Consider the following 6,000-nt stretch of genomic DNA (forward strand, 5'->3'; position numbering starts at 1 on the left):
GCCTGCCGGACTTTAAAAATATGTGCCCGTGAATGTACCGTTCTTGTAGTTAGGGTGCGACTTAAAAGCTCTTCGGGCTATTTTTCCATGCAATAAAGACAAAAAGGCCCGTGGCCGAATTGTCTGGAGCGCTAGGTGTGTTAGTTTGAAAGTCGGAAGTTCGAATCACCAAGTGTACATTCTTTTTTGTGCAAGTTGATTTTTCCGTTTTCCCCCGAAGAGTGTGTACTGAATTCACCATTTTTGGGCCGTAACCTTTATTGCTCCCCGAGGTGTTTCACAGAACGCGCGCAGACTGACAATGACGCGGTAGCGTATTCTCGTTGGCGTGCTGTTGCCATAAGCACCGACTGCTTGCGGGCAGTGGGGACAGGGCAGAATCAGCAGACCGAACACGCTTTTTACTATACAGGCATGAGTGAGGCAAGTTCCAAATATGGGGGAAAAGCGCGTGGCATTTGAGCATCTGCGGGGACGCGGAGGGCGTTCATCCACTGCGTAGGCCTTGGCTAGTGATTGTTGCGATTCCAAGCCGTCCTGGGTGGCCAATCTTAGGCATTTGCAGCCGACAACATGACAGAAGCACGGTGTGGTGATCATTGAGGTATCGAGAATGCCCATCCACCGATAACGTCTAATTTCAAGCATGTTGTTTTACAGAATCGAAACCGAAACTTGTTTGAATGCTAATCTTGGATACCGTCCAATCACGGTGCACCTCCTTCCGATGTCACAGCCCTTAGTTGGTGCGGCCGCCGCAGACCCCGCATTGCGATTTTTCTTCTTTCGCGCTTTATAAAATAATTACCGACTTATCGCCCGGGTAAACAATGAAAAGTGTGCTTAATTTTAGGCAGTCTATGCAGTGCAAACAAAAACGGGAGCTTTACAATTCACTTCAGTGTCCCTTTAAGACTGACTTTCGGTTCGGGGCATGCGTGCTACAAGTACTGTTTGAGGTATGTCAAAGCACTTTTAAATTTTTGGTTGGGGCATTTGAAACTGGTAAAGCAGGGCGTTGCCCTTTCCAGCCTGAAGTCGGCCATATCCAAATCCTCGCAGTAGTCAATGGCTACCAGCGTTTTAGAGCCGGTGGAGAAGTTAAGCAGATTTCGGTACCCTGACCACATAATTGGTAGGGCCAGTGGCAGTCTTGTAAAATGGGTAATATCGGACGAAGAAACAGATAAACCAAAATAGAACCCCAGCGTCTTTGCCGTAGTGGCTTATGCTCACAAAATATCTGACGGAATAAAACAAGTTGCATGAAAGTATGATGTGAGCGTAGTGTTTCGACTCCTAATAAGTCATGTAGAATCTCTCTAGGAGTGAGCAAAAACGTAAAAAAGGTACAACACCTTCAGCATTGATTGATTGTAGCCTTAACACGCCGACGCAACGCAGTCGATTACGCACGCCGTAGTGGAGGGCTCCGGATTGATTTTGACCACCTGGTGATCTTTAAAGGAGCCATGAAGACAAACTACAAGTTGGGTTTATTAGAAAGACTGCTTAGCCCCGATAACAATGATACCAATATCATCGCAATCTTCGAACAAATAACGGAGATATTGAAGAAAACGTGTAAAGCAGTCGCGACCCCCTAGCCAATTTCCCGCAACTTTTCTATGACGTCACGGAACCTTGTTTGTGCGATTGGCGGCCGCCTAACTGACCTGTCGCGACGACACATGACTGGACGTCTGTAATGGGGCCTCTCGTTCCATTTGACTGCGTCACTTGAATGCTAACGTGCAGTTAACGCACTGAAAATTATGTTTTATTGTTGGCCCGTATGACGTCATTCTTGCTCATAACACGTCCCTGTGGCGGAAAATTTGAAAGTTTTTTGAAACCGAAATACTTCTTGCTTTTTTTTCGTTAAATAACATCTTTTGTGGCTTTAATGGAGCTGAGTGAGACACTGAATCCTAGTTCTTTCAAATTAAACGAAGTTGTATTTTCTCCTCATGGCTCCTTTAACGTCCGCCGAAATCTCGTGCACACGGGCGTTTTTTCTTTTCACGCGCCGACGCAACGCAGGCGATGTGGCACGCCGTAATGGAGGTATCCGGATTAATTTTGACCACGTGGTGATCTTCAATGTGCGCCGAAATCTTGTGCACACCGGCGTTTTTGTTTTTCGCCTCACCAGAAAAGCGGCTGCCGCGGCCGCGGATAGTACCCGCGACCCCGTGCTGACCAGAGTAACGCCTTAGCCACTGAGCCGCCGTGGCGGATCACATTAAACATGCGGTGTAATCACGAAGGTAAGTTCGTGTCGTGTGCTGCAAGGGTTGCGTATTCGATCCGGTTTTCCTGTGGGAAAGTATACATTGGTCAAACGGGACGTTGTGTAACAGGCTAAAGGAACATAATTATTCTAGGGACAAACGTTACCGTACCCATTTGTCTTCCCGTTTCCGCGGATGCATTCCTGATTGTGCCCATGTGTTCGAGGACAGAGCCACGTTATTCCGGCGTAAGAACCACCAAACGCGAGAAATCGTAGATCCAACCACATTTTAAACGCTGTTCCGCATTTTATCGGCCATCCGTTTATTTATTTGCTTAGCAGGGAATTCGCATACTTATATGCGCCATAGGCGTGATTGCGGCGCTTGTTCAGGGCATGCGTGTTGGGAGGATTGCCGCTTGCACTATCTGTGATGCTGTTATAATTGCTTCCTTCCTTTTCCTGCCTTTTGTGAGCTTCAAATATTGTTTTTCTTGCATTTTGTATGTGCGGCCGAGCGCGCTGAGAATGGTGACGCATGTTGTGCCGATTGGGTGATTGAGCAATAATGATTTTGGTGTGTGTGATAAAAGTAGCGGCGAGACTGCGCATGTATTGTCTTCTTGTGTTTCCGTCCACGTCAATTTGTGCGCAGCTGTTTTTAAGGAAAGTAAACTTGTAGAACAAGCTATTTGCACTTAAATTTAGCGCACATTCCTTTTATAGACGGAAGAGCGCTGGGGTAAACAACGAATGTTCCAAACGAACACGTAAAAGATACAAACAGTTAATGCGGTATTTTGCCGGCTGGGCCTGCCCAACCTCAGTCGTCGGGCGCACTAGGCTTGTCTGAAACTACACTGGCACACTGAGATTAGTGGCAGGGCCAATTAAGTGACCCTGTTTTTGTCCAGTCATATCTGATGTTTCAGGAAACAAATACTACTAACCCTAGGAAATCTACAGCTGGTATAGAAGTCCGGTCAGAAGCACACTGCGAACAGCAACCCTTGAGTGGTATTGCTGCGCAACCTTGGAACAGCGAAAGTGAAACGGGTAACAAAAGGGGCCGTATGTAAGGTAATGGCAGTGCCGGTCAACGTGATAGCCTTTTTTTAGGTACCTGACCTGCTTAAATCATTGGTGACTTCACAAAACCTGGGATTTAGCGAGAGAATTAGAAGTTTGGCTTGACTTTTTTAATTTCTCAGCGAACCCAGCATCGTCTGCTGCCTTACAAGTGTTCAGGGTGTTATGAAGCACCGAATCGTTTGAATATAACTACCTTGAATTTTGTCTTGACGACACTTTTTAAGGGTAACGTTGGGGTTCCAAAACATTCGGTCTACAAGAGTCCTGACGTTGGCCTAACAGACACATTTTACAGAGGCTCCTAACGGTCGTTTCGTTGTCACTATTTTTTGAACGACTTATATGGCAAGGGTTTCATACATTTTCTTGTCTTTGAATAAATGCTCCCTAGGCTAGACGGGTCTGCAGCGCCAGGACTTCTAAAGGCATCCTGCAGCAAAACAAAAAAGCTGTTCTGAGCGCAGCATTTTTATGAATGCCGCTACATGTAGCGGATGCTGGCGCACCGATAAAGAACTAGTGCCGCTTTCTCAGCTTGTTATCATCCACATCCTGCATTGTGCCGTTGAACCGGTCTTCGAGGCTGACCCTGAGGCAAGGCGTAAAAAATGACGGCCGTGATTAATGCATCCGCTCCTACTTGTGTTTCCTATGTGCAACCTGCATGACCCCCTTTCGTTCCAAGTAGTAGCGTATGGCGCCTTATCATCTGCGCCACTTTCGCTGTAAGGTCGGCTCGGCCCTTATTATCATGACCTTACCCTAGATGCGTTTGTGTGGGCGGCCGTAGCCTGAATCGCAGGAATGGCTGTTTGTATCTATAGCAGGGTGCCGACACATACGCAAACTGGACGCTAATAACGGAGGCCGTGATGAGCATAGAATGTTTAAACGCCTTCCCGAAACACCATGATAGAGAAGTTGGTGCCGCTGCTTGCCCTGTAAATATCAGCGCAACGCACTATAAGAGCGAAGCGTTGGAAAACGCACGTCCCTTTACGTGAGTGTCTTCCGATGCGTGTTCCGGCGCAGGCAGGTACCAGGTACGGCCCTAAAATATGATTTGAACCTTAATCTTATACGCTTCACCCTTCCTATGGAAATGTTCAGAAGATTAGCTGTCAATAGGTGTCTGTTTCAATATAGGTGCAGCCAATATAAACGTTTGCACCTTCATGTAGACGCGTATCTAAGTGATCACCACCACCATCGTTAAAAAGTTTTCTCATGCCTTTTTCCTCAATTATTCGCCACTAATAATTGCGCGTTCCTCGATATTCGCTGTTCATTAACCTTCACAGGAAGAGTAGCTCATTGTTTTTTATTCACGCATATGTTTGATTTTTCGTAGTTTCTCATTGTTTGTCATCATTTTACGGTGGTTGTGTGTGAGGAGGCTATTTAGGGTTATCTGTTGGTTTTCATATCGTTTGCCTTTTCTAAAATCTCACTCGTACAGTTATCTCTTTAAGTGATTATACAAATAAATATGGTAAGTTCCCCAGTTATGCGCGTTTTGCAAGTGCACGGCATTACGTGCTAGGTCGGTTTTCACACAATTTGAAGGAGTAGATTGGTTTAGTTTCTGCGTTTCAGGGATTTTTGTTTTTCTCTTCATTTTGTGACGGCGTTGATCATACACATTTTGATTTGTTTAGTTCATTCTTATAACTTTTACCGTTTATTTCTCAGTGTGTTTATTTTTTATGCCCTCCAAGAAATATTATTAATTGACGCCATTATAGCGATGAAAGGGGCCACCTTTGCCGATTGGGAATTTTGGGCAAATGCAAGAACTTGTACGTCTGGGTTTCTGTGGATACTTGTCAAAGAAGGCGACGCATTAAACGTTATGGGCAATCTGAACTCTGCATTACTACCCGCCGCGGTGGCTCAGCGGCTAAGGCGTTGCGCTGCTGAGCACGAGGTCACGGGCTCGATTCCCGGCCGCAGCGGCCGCTTTTCTGATGGAGGCGAAAAGCAAAAACGCCCGTGTGAGCGAGATTTCGGTGCACGTTAAAGATCCCCAGGTGGTCAAAATTAATCCGGAGCCCTCGAATACGGCGCGCCTCATCGCCTGCGTTGCGTCGGGGCGTTAAACCCTACAATCAAAACTCTGCATTACTGTATTTCGAGCGAAGCTGTTTCAAAACCAACCGTAGGAAGGGATATTCAGGACGTCATTTCGTTAGATTAATCGCGGTGACATTCTCTTTCTGGCCAAAATTAATACAAAACAAGATTTGTACCATGTGGTTGGATGATCGCGGTCTCTGTAGCAAGCCAGTCCAAAATTGTCTAAGGCAAACGTCAGAAACCAGTCCTGCATGTCGTATAAGCAATGTCAACAGATTGTCGCTGTTGAGAAGAATAAAACTATGGTGTGCTTTGTTCTTGTCTAAGCCCTGCATAGTGCGTGTAAATAAAATTGCCGAAGTCTGTTACTGGAATTTTTAGGGTTGTTGTAGGCCGTGAAGATTGAAGTCCCGTCGCAACTCCCCACAGTCTGTGCCATTGGACCTCGGAAACGTACCTCAAAACGGAGAAGGGCCAGTACCCAATCCCGGACGAGTATGCGGGGCCGGGGAACCCGGACCTCGCCGAACCTTTCACCACGGCAGAGCTTTGGCACCTAATCGACGAGAGTAACAAGGGGAGTGGTCCCGGTACGG

Source organism: Haemaphysalis longicornis, unplaced genomic scaffold, assembly GCF_048455015.1.
Source record: "Haemaphysalis longicornis isolate Haplotype H1 unplaced genomic scaffold, Haemaphysalis longicornis Haplotype H1 scaffold_9, whole genome shotgun sequence".
Taxonomy (NCBI): Eukaryota; Metazoa; Arthropoda; class Arachnida; order Ixodida; family Ixodidae; genus Haemaphysalis; species Haemaphysalis longicornis.